This window comes from Melozone crissalis, unplaced genomic scaffold, assembly GCF_028551555.1.
Source record: "Melozone crissalis strain CALT ecotype California unplaced genomic scaffold, PUWL_Pcris_2 ptg000005l_1, whole genome shotgun sequence".
Taxonomy (NCBI): Eukaryota; Metazoa; Chordata; class Aves; order Passeriformes; family Passerellidae; genus Melozone; species Melozone crissalis.
This window is the reverse complement of record NW_026535783.1, coordinates 63,637,419-63,653,188: the sequence shown is the minus strand read 5'-3', so window position 1 is coordinate 63,653,188 and position 15,770 is coordinate 63,637,419.

Genomic DNA, 15,770 nt, shown 5'->3' with positions numbered 1-15,770 from the left:
GTTGGTTTACCCCTAGGTTTTGCCCTCCGTCAAAGCTGTCCCTCATGCCATTGCCCACTCTTTGTTCCAGCTCCTTCCCTGCCTGTCAAGATCATGCAGCTCTTTATTCCTGAACCTTCCCTCTCAGTTTTGCCTTGGACCAATCCCTGACTGCACCACCCCTTCGCAATTCCCCTGTTGCTGCAAGCCCCACTGGCCCAGGTGACCTACCTTCTCCTCCCATCTGGCCTAATTAGTCCCAAGCAACTGATGGAATCCCCTGGCTCCTTCCCTGCAGATTCCTTACTGATCAATCCTCTGTATCCGCCGCCCGAGTTGTACCCCTATAAAATCCCACGCACAGAAGTGCTGGCGCCTCTTTGCTGCTGAATCCTTCCCTTGGAATAAACCTTTGCCTCTGGAACCTCCCTATCCAGGAGCCTCCTCCTTCTCTTTTGCCTGCTCCGTGCTGCAGTTAGTAGATCCTGAACCACTGAGCAGCGACACATCAGGTTCAGCCGCAGGCAGAACCCACGCCTTGGCCCTTCCCCACTCCTGGCGCAGCGCCGCAGTTTTCCCAAGAGCCAGCCCGGGCTCCGCCGGGCTGCGGCAATGGGGAACTGGCACTGTCCCAGTGCCTGACCGTGCTCTGGGTGAAAAACCTTTTCCTGATATGGAAATGAAACTTGCCCTGTCCCAGCTCCCTGCCCTTTTCTCCAGTGCTGTCACTGCTGCCAACAGAGACGAGAGCTGCAGCAGCCCCTGCGATTCCCCTCAGGAGGATGGTGAAGACCACAATGGCGCCCTTTACTCTCCTCCAGGCAGAAGAAAGTGGCCCCAGCTGCATCTGGGGCTTCCCCTCCAGACCACACTCCATCCTTGCAGTCCTCCTTTGCATTCTGGCTAAAGGCTTCATATCTTTTTCTATTGTCCTGTCCAAAACCGCGCCCGTCTGCTTCCCGCACTTCTCTTGGCTGCTGCTTTAGGGTGTGGGCACCATCACCAGAGACACAGAACAGCTTGTCCTCCCACAGTTATGCTTATCCTCTGCACTTCCACGTGTCTGCCTTGATGTTCACTGGGGAACTTCCCACTTTGTGGCCACTCATTGCTGTCCTCAGCAGGGACACGGTTTTGTTTGGACGCGAGCTGCCGGAGCGAGATATGCAGCAACTGAAGCCCAGAATAGCAGAGGCTGGGCAGATTCTATTTGTCCCAGAATGCAGGAAAGAGAGTGAGAAAAGCACAAGGAAATTTCAGACTGTTACTTTGTAATCTAATTGCCCCGGGACACTCAGCAATGGATGGTGCTCTGCTGCTACTGCCAATGCCTTCCTGGAGAAAAATTCATTGCAGGAAGGAGCAACATCATCTGACAGAGAGCAAGTGTGCCAGCAGTTGCTCCAGGTGCTCCTGCCATCAGCCCCTGCAGGAAGGAGCACAGCCCCCAATGCACGTGGGCTTTGGCTCCCTCTGGCACAGAAGCCCCCCGGGGGCACAGGTCTCTGGGGCAGGAGACGGGCACCAGCGCTGCCAGGGGCTCGAGGGGTGGCGGGTCTGCTTGGCCGGCGACTCTGCCACACCTGCTGATGTCAGCGCTCCCCGGGCCCCAGGGCTCAGAGAAGCATTCGTGCCCGGGCCCACACGTTCCTTGTGCGTGTCACACCCGCAGGTTTAGGACGGCCACCAGCCGGGACGTGTCCCAAGGAGGCCGTGCCAGTTTCCCTGGAAGGCCCCGTGCCCTTCCCAGCGCGGCTGCGTCGGCAGCCCTGGGGGCTCCTTCTGCTGCCCCTGAGCCCGCAGAGCAGGGCAGCCTTTGCTGACGCTCTGAGCCCTCGCTGAAGATCTTGTCGGCCTGCCTTAGACACCTGGGGCCAGGCATTCCTTCCAACCTGGGCCAGTTTGGCTGGGCTGGGGGCAGCCCCGCGGCAGGCAGCAGTGTGTGCAAGGGCCCTTGGTGACACGCTGCAGCACGGTCACCGTGGCATCGAATGGAACCGGGTGTCCAAGGGCCCTTTGTGACACCCCGTGGCATAGGAGCTGGCAATGACAAGAGCACGCCACAGTGCTCGGAGCACAACACGGGACAGGACAGGACAGAGCGGTGCCGTGAGGAGCCCCCGCACAGCGCGCTCGTTCATGTCCCACCCGGAGCTTTACTGAGGCGTTGTTCCTGCAGCTGAGCTCCAGGCCAGACCACAGGACCTTCTTACCTGTGGTCTCCCTGAGGCTTCGCTTCTGCAGGTGCCCTCGAGGCCAGAGTACAATCCTTCACAGGAGTCTCCTGTCCTTGTGGCAGGGGCCCTTGAGACCGAGTGCAGGACTTGCTGTCCTGTAGCCTTCCTGAGGCTTCTTTCTTGACGGTGCCTTCCAGGCAGGACTGCAGGACTTGGTGACTTGGAGATTGTCCAAGGCCCCTCTCCTGCAAATAGCCACAAATCCAGTCTGAGACATGGAGCAGCCACCCCCAAATGTGCCCAAGCTGGCCTGGGTGGAGGAGGAGGAAGAAGGCCCTGGAGCTGCCCTGGCACAGGACACTGAAGAGGTGGTGCCATTCCAGCCACCACACGAGGGTGAGTGGCAGAGCTGGGCCACAGGACTGGTGCCTGCGGCCAGCTTGGCTCCACGCCATTCCTGCCGGGCCGGGCTGGGCCGGGCGGGCCGGGCCATGCCATGCTATCCCCTGGGGACCTGCCCACGCACAGGACGGAAGAGGGGCCGGGCAGACAGCCCGCAGTGGCCGTGCTCCATCCCCTGGCACATCCCGGGCCTCTCCCTGCCTGGGGAGCGCAGGGCTGGGCCCTGTAGTCCGGCCCCTCCCGCAGCCCCTCATCTCTGGCTGCGCTCGCTCTTTGCCAGATGCAGCCCCGGAGCGCACACAAGACCAGCAGTCCCGCCGTGGCCGCTTCCGCAGAACAGCGCAGGTACCTGCAGCCATCCCCACCTGGGCTGGGCCTGCTCTCCCTGCTCAGCCCAGCACCGTGTGTGCAGCACTCCATGCAACATCCCTGGCTTCTTGCCCTTCTCCTACAGTTTGTTTACAACTTCATCAAGAGAATTGAGGAGGAAGAGACCATGGGCGCAGGCCTCAGACCATACTCGCCCATCTTCCAAAGCAAGAGCGGTGCTGCCCTGCTGGCTATGCTTGTAGAGCAAGATTTGTACCATCCCAAGCAAGTAAGCAGCCTGTGGCCAGGCTTTGATCCCCCCAGGAATTGCTTGGCCTCCAAAGCCACGCATGCTGGTTGCTGGGAGCCTTTCAGGCCACATGGCAGCGTGGTGGCAAGGGAAGCACCCCTCTGGAGAAGCTGGGAACATTGCTCTCTCTGGCAGCTTTCCAAGTCTCCCCGTGCCTTCTCCAGGTGCCTGCCATGGTGAGCTACATCCACCAGTGGCTCACGGCCAATGATTCTGCTGAGCATAGGCTGGACAAGACCCTGCTGCATCTCGCCGAAGCACAGCCACAGGATGCCGTCTTGACGCTCCTGCGTGTGGCCCCGTCCTGTGACAGGTATGGGGCCCACCTGCCCCTGATGGGGGCTCCCCAGCCCATCACCCTGTCCAGCCTGCCCCAGGTGTCTGAGCAACAGAGAGTTCCAGGGCCCTCTGGCTGCTCCCTTTCCCAGCCCTGGCATGGCAGCCCCTCAGCCTGCTGCCACGCTCCCTTGCTGCCTCTCAGGGCTCTGTCCCCACGGGGCTGGGCTGTCTGGGTGCTGCCGGCAGGGGGGCAGTGGGCAGTGGCAGACACAGCCAGCCAGCTCAGCTGGCCCCGGTGCTGTGTCTGAGACCCCGCTGAGACACAGCTCGAACCCCGCAGAGCTGCCATGGCCATGTGGAAGACCATCCTGGCCTCAGCCAGGACTGCGGAGCTGGCACAGCTGATACTCCTGGATGTGCTGGGGAGCTGGCCAGAGCACAGCACCTGCACCTCCGATGGGGGCGAAACGGCTGTCTTTGCCCTGGCTGTGAGTTTCTGCAAGTGGCCTTTGCTGGCCCCAAGGCTGCCTCCCTAGCAGCTCTCCATCCTCCTTCCCCCACTGCATCTCCCTGCCTCAGGCGCTGGCCTGAAACCTGACCCAGGGGCAGCTTCAGGGCCACCAGGCCCCGTGCTCCCCCTGCGCCTCTCCTGGCCTCTCCCTGCCACGCTCGGGCCCTGCCACACGGACACCTGGGCACTGAGCGCTGTCTTGGGCGGCTTTGTCCTTTGCAGGCAACTGTGGTGATGTGGAAGATCCTCCAGGTGCCCTGTCTCCCACGGATATTGAGGCTGTATTTCCCCCAGCTATTTGTGCATCTGCTCTTCCAAGTCTTCTTCAGCACTCTGGATACGCCAGAGGAGGTCCTTACCTTCTGGAAGGCATGCCAGGAAGAGCATGGCCTTGCCACTAGCCCCAACAGGTGCTCCGTGACAGTCCTCCTGTCCCTGCCACGTGGCCTGCCAAGGAGCCAGTGCTGCCAGTGTGACCTGGGCTTTGCTCTGCACACAGGTTTGCAGTGCGGACCCTGAAGTCCCTGCTCTGCCTGCTCCGCTGCGAGGATGTGGTGGTGGCAATGGAACGCAGGTGTGCCTGGGACACGCTGCTCTCTGTTGACACTCACCACTTTGCCGTGGCTCTGCTTGCCAGGTGAGACCCCCCCAAATGCCTCTGATATTTCTGCTCTGTGCCCAGGTGCCCCACTAAGTGCCCGTGGTAATGGGCAGGAGGGCCTTGTCCCTGAGAGATGCACGGCCAAGCAGACTGGAAAAGGCTGGGAGAGGAGGCTGCCCATGAGCAACCAACTCCCAAATGGCCCAGGTCCCCTGGCTGGAAGGGTGCTGGGGGAAGATGAGAACTAGGTGAGCCACTCCTGGGAGAGGTTTGCCCCACTGGCTCAGGGGTCTTCTTTCCTTTCTCCCCTCTTCAGAGAAATTCGCCGTCTAGCCATACCCTTCTGTTCCGCGGTTGCATTCTACCTGCTCGCCCTGCTCGGCCAAGAGATGCCATACTGGGATTTCCCTGCCTTGGCATTCCTTGTGGAGGTGAGCCTCAAGGCCAGCGCTGCCTGGCTGAGCTGCCTCCCAGCTCTCTGCCCTCTCGTAGCCACAGCTGCCAGGACAAAGACACCCGTGCCCGTGCCCTGTGCTGCTGCCTGGGCCATGTGCTGCTGCCTGGGCCCGGCCCTGTGCGCTTCTGGCCTCCTGCCGGCCGGCTCCCCTGTCACTGCCCTGTGCCTTTCAGGTGCTCGACTGCCTGGACTTGAGGGAATGCAGTGACAGTCTTCTGGAGATCATGGCACAGAACCTGCAGAGCGAGCACATGGCCAGGCGTTACTTGGCACTCAGAGGCCTCGTAGTGCTGGGCAAGAATCCCTTGATGGTGAGAATGGGCCCGTGGCTGAAGCCCTGAAGGCAGCGTGGGGCTGGGCAACGCAGTCGCTTGGCCTTGCCTGGCCTTCGGGCGCTGGGGCAGCTGCTCCCAGCTCTCCTGCCTCCCGCATCAGCTGCCCGAGTGCTTCGGGACAGGCCTTTGGCCTCTGGGCCCTGCGGCAGCAGGGCGGCCTTTCACAAAGTTGGCTTCCACGCAGGCCGAAAAAATGCGGAGCCTGACTGAAAGTCTTGTGGAGCTCCTGGAGGAAAATGATAGCGACATCATCAGGATGACCATTCTTCTACTCCGATATTTGCTCCTGGATAATGGTGCCCCAATACCCACCCCCATCGCCCTGCAGCTGGCTGAGGCGCTCCTGCCACTCTTTGACCGCGTAAGGCTCTGTGCCCACAGCCACGGCCACTGGCTGCTGCCCGCACACTTGGTGCCCTGTGCAGATGCAGGCCTGTGCCCTGGGGGGCCTGAAGCAGCTGATGCTCAGCTCTTTTGCCCTTCCCTTTCATACAGGATGATATCCAGGTGCAGCTGAGCTCCATGTCTTTCTTTCAAGAGATGCTCGACTTATTAACAGAAGAGGGAAGAAAGGCCCTGAAGTCCCACGTGCGCCAGAGCCTGCTCCCACTCTACTTCCACTGCCGTGATGAGAATCAGATTGTTGCTGAGGTGAGCACTTGTGGCCAGCTGCTGTCCCCCTGGCAGGGGAACGCACTGCCTCCTGCCCTGGCACCTTGCGGGCTGCAGCCTCCTCCAGCCTGTGGCATAGGCTGGCTCCTGTGGCCTGCACTGTGGGGCCATCGGTGCGTCTCTGCTGCTCTCCAGGCCTCCCGGGAAACGCTGCATTCTTCAGCCAGATTCCTGAAGAGGAGGGATCTCCAACAAATGCTACAGGTGGATCAGAGCTTTGGCGAGTGCCTGGTAAGAGCAGCCGAGAAACCCCAGCCTCAGCCTGGAGAAGGCCCCTGAGGGCGGTGCTCAGTCTGCGGGGCTGGCAGCTGTGCCCCTGCCGGCTGCTGCTCCCAGAGGCCGCGCAGGCTCTTCTCCAGGCTCCCGTGGGCCCGAGCCGGGTGCCCACGCAGTCCCGGCCCGGCAGGGCGGCGGGGCGGCACCGCGGCTCCCCGGGCAGCAGGCGGCCCTCTGGCCTCTCCCCTCGGGAGCCCGGCGCCGGCTGCTGCTGGCCACGCCTCAGGGCTCCCCGGGTAGGAGAGGGCCGGGGCTCAGCGCAGGCAGCGCCCGGCCCGGGGCCTGAGCCCGCCCCAACCCTTCCCTCCTGCTGCTCTCTCCAGCTGGCAGAGGACAGGAGCCGAGCAGCCGAGCACCTGCGCCGGGCCCTGTGCTACCTGCAAAGCCCACAGGAGCCCCTGCGAGAGGCGGCCGTCAGCTTCATGGGTGAGCCACGAGCCCGCGCTCCCTCCCCTGCCCACCGCAGCTCGGCCCCGGCCCCGCCTGCTGCCCCGGCAGCGCCACCCGGGCCCGGCGCCGTGGAGCCCCGCCTGGCCCGGGCATTGCTGCTGCCGCCGCCCTCTGGCAACCGTGCCCTTGGGCGGCAGCATGCGGCAAAGGCCCGGGCTGAGACCTGACGGGCCAGCAGCCCGTGTGGCCACAGCACCGACAACGCCGCTGGCAGGGAGCTGTGCTGCTGGGCCCGTGACAGGCTCTGTGTTCACAGGGATGGCCGGCCGGCACCTGAGGGGGCAGCAGCAAGAGCTTCAGCTGATCTGCAGTGGTGAGTGAGGGCAGCGGGCTGACCGTGGGGGCTGGCACGGGAAGCTGCAAGCCCTGCCCCGGCTGCGGAGGGCTCTGCTCCCGTGGCCAGAGCACACAGACATTTCAGGGCCACGTGTGGCATTCGTGGCCAGCAGCTTCAGGCTGATCCCCTTGGTCCCTGCTCCCTCCGGGCCATGGCAAGAGCCGGCCGGGATGACCCTGCCAGGGGGTTCACCTCGGCTCCCTGCACATCCGGCATCTGACCTTGGCTCTGTTCCTCTCTCTTGCAGCCCTTGAAGAAATGGCCTATGACAGCAGTCCCGCAATCAGAAATGCTGCAATTGAATCTTGTTTAGTTCTCCGGGCTGTACAGAGAGCTCCGTACTCCACATGGCATAAGCTGCGAGATCAATTCCGCAGTGCATGGAAGAAACGGCCTCGTCTGTGGGGCACTGCCTTGCTGTTCTGCTGCAGCTCCCCAGAGAGATGATCTGCGCAAGACTCTGTCTGCTGGGCCACTTGAGCCAGCAGGGGTTGTCTTCTTCTTCTATTAGATTTTTGCCTTTGTATTTTCCTTTTAGTTGACAATGTAAATATAGGGTATCTTACAATACATGGAGTCCCAGGATCTTTCTTTTCCTGCACAGTGTCTGTAGGGCATAGGGGAAGAGGGGCAAAAGGGTGCTTGTGCTCATCCAGCTGCCCAGGCGTGCAGTGTTGCAGGGAAAATGGCCAGAAGCCCCTTGGCCTCTGGTGGTTCTGCTGCAGCCTTTGTGCTGCCGACAAGAGCGGCTGGGCAGGGGCAGGAGCTGCGGGGATCCCTGCCCGACTGGTGCCTGGATATTGCCACAAGCCCCGTGCCACGCAGGAAGGGCCATCCACGTCCTCCTGCCCGTGTGCTACTGGCTGCTTTGCTGAGGGCTCCCAGGTGCCTCTGGATGGGACTTCTCTGGAGCTGCTGTGGGGCTGTGGCGCTGCTGCCGGGAAGTTTGGCCGGGCTGGGGGACACCCTGAGTCACTGGTAAGCCCTGAGCAATGGGCTGGCAGAGGCCATAAGCAGCCCCCTGGCAGCCGCCTTGATCCTGAAAGCTGGCTGCTCTGGCGCTTCCTCGGTGGCCCGTGGAGGGACCCCCTGGAATCAGGCGTGGAACCCTGGTCCTGGCCTTTCAGGCCTCTGAGGCCAGGAGTTGCGGGGCTGGGCGTGTGCCCGGCCTGTGCTCCAGACTGGAGCCCCCCGCCCCTCAGCCTCAGGCATTGAGCTCCCCTGCCTGCTTGCCGAGTCTTGCTCCTGTTGCTCCGAGGGATGCCCAGTTCTGTGCCTTTAGGCCCCGTTGAGCCAGAAGAGCAGCAGCTTGGAGCCCAGAGGGGCCACAGAAAGGCCCTCTTGGACAAAGGGCATTCCTGTCATTCCCAGGGCAGGGCCACATGAGAGTGCAGCGGGCACCTTCAGGGCCACCTGGGCCACCTCCCTGTGTGCAGGGCTGGCTCTTTGCTTTGCTGCTCTCGGCCTTTTGTCGTCGTACTCCTTGGGCTGCCTGCAGCGAGGGGCAGCCCTATAAGGAGGGTGAAAGGCCCCGTCTCCCACATCTCAAGGGGGAAATGCAGCTCTCCCGGCCCTCAGCCCACGCTGTAAGCAGAGCAGAGCCTTTTCCCCAGCCCTGATGGCTTTCTGCCTGCTTCTGGCCCCTGGCCACCATGACCCACTGCACTCGCTCTGAGTCACCTACAGGATGGCTGGTGCCTCTTGATTTGCTGACCCTGGGACGTGAGGGTCACTGAGGGAAAGGTACGTGTCCCAATGCTGAGGGCACACGTGGCTCACTGAGCAGACTTGGGGCTTCCCCAGCAGGTTGCAGGTGTCTTGCCTTATGTCTCGTGTTACAGTGGTTGTGCTGCTGCCTGGTCCTGTCCCTCTTCTCACTCTCACCCAACCTGGACCCTCTGACCTGCCTTCAAGAAACCCTGTTGGATCAGACATGCTGTCAAGAGCCCTCCTTCGCCTGCCGCTCCAGCGCACATTACAACCTCCGGGCCTGAGAGCAAGGTGGGCTGGGGGAGCTGGTCTCTCACACCAAGAGGGAACCGCTCTCGACACCACCGGGCCATGGACGTTCCCCGCACCAGATAAAATCATCTCCAAGTTTAGCTAGTAAGGCAGTAAGGTAGAAACCATTAATTGCCTGGAAATCTGGCACTAGTCTCTAAGTTCCGTTAGCTCTCTTTATTGCTAATCTAGGAGTAATACATTTTGACTCCCATTCTTCCAATAATCCTGATGTCAGGAATTTATTCCTTGTTGCCTCCGTTCTTTTCCCAGCCTATCGTCTTCCAGGGTATTGCTTTCTGACTATGGCCTAACTCTTGTCTGCAGCTCAATTTTAATAGGGTCTGCTCGTTTGGATTTTCCTGGGCTATCAGTATCCCATACTCTTGGCTACACCTGATTCAATACTTGCTCTAAATAGTTATTCTTGTTTCTTGCTCTTGTGTCAATTGTCAGTCCTACTGCTAAAACCAATTTGTCTTCAGGTACCTTCAACTTAATTTTTCTTTCCCTAAACGGAACTGTTGTGTCCAAATTTTCAAGCAAATCCCTGCCGAGGACAGATTTGGGGCAGTTTGCTAAATAAAGAAACTGATGGATTGCCAGTTTCTTCTTGATTTTCCATTGAAGTGCTTGCAGGAGGAATGCATTTTCTGGCTGGCCAGTGGCTCCTATTGCTTGAAGATAGTTCTCACTTTTGGGTATCAGTGCTCGATTCAAGAGTGAAAGATGGGTTTCCACTATTTATTAAAAATTCAACCTCTTTATCACCCTTTAGCTTTATTTTAACCAGTGGCCTGCTGGGGTAAGAGTTGCCAGTCTCGGTCATTTCTTATCATCTAGAGCGGCTACAAGAGTTTTGTGTACTTTGTCTGCTAACTCTGGGCACTGGCCCTATTTTCCAGTGTCCTTATTTCTTACAACACGCACATTGCTTTGGCCCCAGCTTGGTCTGTGCCTGGTTTGAAACTCCTCTGCCTCTGCTGCTTTTGCCCCTGCCTCTGCTTCATGCGCGTCCTCTCCCCGGTGCTGATCCAGAGCTGCCACCATGGCTGCAGGGAGTTCATTTTCTTTTTCTCTGTCTTTATCATCATACGCTTTCAATGCTTTTCTCATTAATTTCTTTTAAGTCTCTCTTTACAGGCTCTTTCAGCCTCTGAAGTTTCTGCCCGACACCTGGGCTAGATTGCCCTAACATCAGGGATACGGACTGCTGCTTTCCCATATCCGACCAGGGATGCAGAGCTGCGCTTTATGTGCAGCTGCTCACAACCTGTCCACAAAGTCAGTGGGTGACTCGTGCTGGCCCTGTGGAACATTATCTATTGTTGACCAATTGATTGCTTTTGGACTAGCATTTTGTAATTCAAATTTGACTAGTTCCTGGCATCTGGTTAACATTGCACAGCTGCCTGCATCGTTCGGGTCCCACAAAGGGCTTACAATAGGAAACAGCTGGTCCACTGTACCTTGTAAGGCTCCACTAGCAATTTGTCCCTGCGCACGTGCTCTGGCTACCTTGATCACCAACTCTTTGCTGGTTTTGTTAGCTCTGTCAACATGAAATCAGTAGCACCTCCCTCTGGGACTTGATTCTTGACTATGCACTCCAATCTTTTTGCCACTTTGCCTGGGTTTTCTCTCTACATTTTAACTTTTTCCCACCAACGGTTCAGCTCACTAGGAGAAAAGCAGATGTTCACCCACATGGCTTCTCCTGGGGGACTCAAGACTTGCCTTAAGCGGGGGACTAAAGGCAAAGCTTTCTTGCTTTTATTCCTTCTGTTGGTTGTCACTGGGGGTCTCTGAAAGTGTCCCCTCACCTCATCCTCACTGCCATCTGGGTTTCATTCAGGGCGCGGCGTGCTTGGCTGAGGGGGAGTGTACCCGAGCTGGCCTGGGGTAACTCGCCTGTAAGTCTTGGACACCTAGGACACAATCTTCCTGGTGCATTGGAGCCAATTTCAAGCATCTCTGCCCTATGCTGGATACGGAACGACAGCTCTTTATTTTCTGCCTGTTTTCTCTTTCCAAAGTTAGGACTAAAGGTCCTATGAGGCCAAATAAAAAAGCCACAATTCTTTCTTCCCCTCAGGTTTATTCTTCAGGGTAAAAAACATGTCTGCATATATGGCTGGATCTCATTTTTCTTCTTTTCTTCAAAATAACATCAACTGTAACAACGTATCATAAAGTTTCAGCGGGGGACACTTTTCACCACTTCCTAATTGACACCAAGGCTACCATTGGGTAGGCTATTTCATCCGATTACCTTTCTTGGAAAAACTGACCTCTGGGATTCCTCCCAAATCTTTCTCCACTGCTAAATTACCTTCTAGTGGACTCTTTTTAATACCATCTTTACTTCTCGTCTTGTTCATTCTTCATGCTATCAACATTTCCAAACTTTGCAGGATCTACTAGTACTTCTCTTTTCCTTCTCTTCATCCCCTGTATACTCCCCTTCACACACACGGGCTGTCTCTCAGTCTCCCAGCACCAATAGTCTTTTTTATACTCCTAACAAGCAATGAAAATAAAAGGATTCCACGTTCCACACAACCTACACGGAATTGGGGTTTGATCAGACATAAAACGAATTTCTTCAAAAACTGCCTAAAGTCATACCCGGCAGTATATACTCGTGTCAACCTGGAGTTCACAACCCTTGACTTTTGATGTAGTGTCTAAAAGATTGAGTGACTGCTCAATGTTGTTCAAACACTTCTCAAAGTCAGACGAGCTCGGTGCTGTGCCCATTTTCCCTGGGGTGTTCCGGTTCGTGTTTATTTGTCAGTTAGCGTAGGATGGTTTGTTTTCACGTAGCCCGTGCTTCCCCCACGTTGGTTTACCCCTAGGTTTTGCCCTCCGTCAAAGCTGTCCCTCATGCCATTGCCCACTCTTTGTTCCAGCTCCTTCCCTGCCTGTCAAGATCATGCAGCTCTTTATTCCTGAACCTTCCCTCTCAGTTTTGCCTTGGACCAATCCCTGACTGCACCACCCCTTTGCAATCACCCTGTTGCTGCAAGCCCCACTGGCCCAGGTGACCTACCTTCTCCTCCCATCTGGCCTAATTAGTCCCAAGCAACTGATGGAATCCCCTGGCTCCTTCCCTGCAGATTCCTTACTGATCAATCCTCTGTATCCGCCGCCCGAGTTGTACCCCTATAAAATCCCACGCACAGAAGTGCTGGCGCCTCTTTGCTGCTGAATCCTTCCCTTGGAATAAACCTTTGCCTCTGGAACCTCCCTATCCAGGAGCCTCCTCCTTCTCTTTTGCCTGCTCCGTGCTGCAGTTAGTAGATCCTGAACCACTGAGCAGCGACACATCAGGTTCAGCCACAGGCAGAACCCACGCCTTGGCCCTTCCCCACTCCTGGCGCAGCGCTGCAGTTTTCCCAAGAGCCAGCCCGGGCTCCGCCGGGCTGCGGCAATGGGGAACTGGCACTGTCCCAGTGCCTGACCGTGCTCTGGGTGAAAAACCTTTTCCTGATATGGAAATGAAACTTGCCCTGTCCCAGCTCCCTGCCCTTTTCTCCAGTGCTGTCACTGCTGCCAACAGTGACAAGAGCTGCAGCAGCCCCTGCGATTCCCCTCAGGAGGATGGTGAAGACCACAATGGCACCCTTTAATCTCCTCCAGGCAGAAGAAAGTGGCCCCAGCTGCATCTGGGGCTTCCCCTCCAGACCACACTCCATCCTTGCAGTCCTCCTTTGCATTCTGGCTAAAGGCTTCATATCTTTTTCTATTGTCCTGCCCAAAACCGCGCCCGTCTGCTTCCCGCACTTCTCTTGGCTGCTGCTTTAGGGTGTGGGCACCATCACCAGAGACACAGAACAGCTTGTCCTCCCGCAGTTATGCTTATCCTCTGCACTTCCACGTGTCTGCCTTGATGTTCACTGGGGAACTTCCCACTTTGTGGCCACTCATTGCTGTCCTCAGCAGGGACACGGTTTTGTTTGGACGCGAGCTGCCGGAGCGAGATATGCAGCAACTGAAGCCCAGAATAGCAGAGGCTGGGCAGATTCTATTTGTCCCAGAATGCAGGAAAGAGAGTGAGAAAAGCACAAGGAAATTTCAGACTGTTACTTTGTAATCTAATTGCCCCGGGACACTCAGCAATGGATGGTGCTCTGCTGCTACTGCCAATGCCTTCCTGGAGAAAAATTCATTGCAGGAAGGAGCAACATCATCTGACAGAGAGCAAGTGTGCCAGCAGTTGCTCCAGGTGCTCCTGCCATCAACCCCTGCAGGAAGGAGCACAGCCCCCAATACACGTGGGCTTTGGCTCCCTCTGGCACAGAAGCCCCCCGGGGGCACAGGTCTCTGGGGCAGGAGACGGGCACCAGCGCTGCCAGGGGCTCGAGGGGTGGCGGGTCTGCTTGGCCGGCGACTCTGCCACACCTGCTGATGTCAGCGCTCCCCGGGCCCCAGGGCTCAGAGCAGCATTCGTGCCCGGGCCCACACGTTCCTTGTGCGTGTCACACCCGCAGGTTTAGGACGGCCACCAGCCGGGACGTGTCCCAAGGAGGCCGTGCCAGTTTCCCTGGAAGGCCCCGTGCCCTTCCCAGCGCGGCTGCGTCGGCAGCCCTGGGGGCTCCTTCTGCTGCCCCTGAGCCCGCAGAGCAGGGCAGCCTTTGCTGATGCTCTGAGCCCTCGCTGAAGATCTTGTCGGCCTGCCTTAGACACCTGGGGCCAGGCATTCCTTCCAACCTGGGCCAGTTTGGCTGGGCTGGGGGCAGCCCCGCGGCAGGCGGCAGTGTGTGCAAGGGCCCTTGGTGACACGCTGCAGCACGGTCACCGTGGCATCGAATGGAACCGGGTGTCCAAGGGCCCTTTGTGACACCCCGTGGCATAGGAGCTGGCAATGACAAGAGCACGCCACAGTGCTCGGAGCACAACACGGGACAGGACAGGACAGAGCGGTGCCGTGAGGAGCCCCCGCACAGCGCGCTCGTTCGTGTCCCACCCGGAGCTTTACTGAGGCGTTGTTCCTGCAGCTGAGCTCCAGGCCAGACCACAGGACCTTCTTACCTGTGGTCTCCCTGAGGCTTCGCTTCTGCAGGTGCCCTCGAGGCCAGAGTACAATCCTTCACAGGAGTCTCCTGTCCTTGTGGCAGGGGCCCTTGAGACCGAGTGCAGGACTTGCTGTCCTGTAGCCTTCCTGAGGCTTCTTTCTTGACGGTGCCTTCCAGGCAGGACTGCAGGACTTGGTGACTTGGAGATTGTCCAAGGCCCCTCTCCTGCAAATAGCCACAAATCCAGTCTGAGACATGGAGCAGCCACCCCCAAATGTGCCCAAGCTGGCCTGGGTGGAGGAGGAGGAAGAAGGCCCTGGAGCTGCCCTGGCACAGGACACTGAAGAGGTGGTGCCATTCCAGCCACCACACGAGGGTGAGTGGCAGAGCTGGGCCACAGGACTGGTGCCTGCGGCCAGCTTGGCTCCACGCCATTCCTGCCGGGCCGGGCTGGGCCGGGCGGGCCGGGCCATGCCATGCTATCCCCTGGGGACCTGCCCACGCACAGGACGGAAGAGGGGCCGGGCAGACAGCCCGCAGTGGCCGTGCTCCATCCCCTGGCACATCCCGGGCCTCTCCCTGCCTGGGGAGCGCAGGGCTGGGCCCTGTAGTCCGGCCCCTCCCGCAGCCCCTCATCTCTGGCTGCGCTCGCTCTTTGCCAGATGCAGCCCCGGAGCGCACACAAGACCAGCAGTCCCGCCGTGGCCGCTTCCGCAGAACAGCGCAGGTACCTGCAGCCATCCCCACCTGGGCTGGGCCTGCTCTCCCTGCTCAGCCCAGCACCGTGTGTGCAGCACTCCATGCAACATCCCTGGCTTCTTGCCCTTCTCCTACAGTTTGTTTACAACTTCATCAAGAGAATTGAGGAGGAAGAGACCATGGGCGCAGGCCTCAGACCATACTCGCCCATCTTCCAAAGCAAGAGCGGTGCTGCCCTGCTGGCTATGCTTGTAGAGCAAGATTTGTACCATCCCAAGCAAGTAAGCAGCCTGTGGCCAGGCTTTGATCCCCCCAGGAATTGCTTGGCCTCCAAAGCCACGCATGCTGGTTGCTGGGAGCCTTTCAGGCCACATGGCAGCGTGGTGGCAAGGGAAGCACCCCTCTGGAGAAGCTGGGAACATTGCTCTCTCTGGCAGCTTTCCAAGTCTCCCCGTGCCTTCTCCAGGTGCCTGCCATGGTGAGCTACATCCACCAGTGGCTCACGGCCAATGATTCTGCTGAGCATAGGCTGGACAAGACCCTGCTGCATCTCGCCGAAGCACAGCCACAGGATGCCGTCTTGACGCTCCTGCGTGTGGCCCCGTCCTGTGACAGGTATGGGGCCCACCTGCCCCTGATGGGGGCTCCCCAGCCCATCACCCTGTCCAGCCTGCCCCAGGTGTCTGAGCAACAGAGAGTTCCAGGGCCCTCTGGCTGCTCCCTTTCCCAGCCCTGGCATGGCAGCCCCTCAGCCTGCTGCCACGCTCCCTTGCTGCCTCTCAGGGCTCTGTCCCCACGGGGCTGGGCTGTCTGGGTGCTGCCGGCAGGGGGGCAGTGGGCAGTGGCAGACACAGCCAGCCAGCTCAGCTGGCCCCGGTGCTGTGTCTGAGACCCCGCTGAGACACAGCTCGAACCCCGCAGAGCTGCCATGGCCATGTGGAAGACCATCCTGGCCTC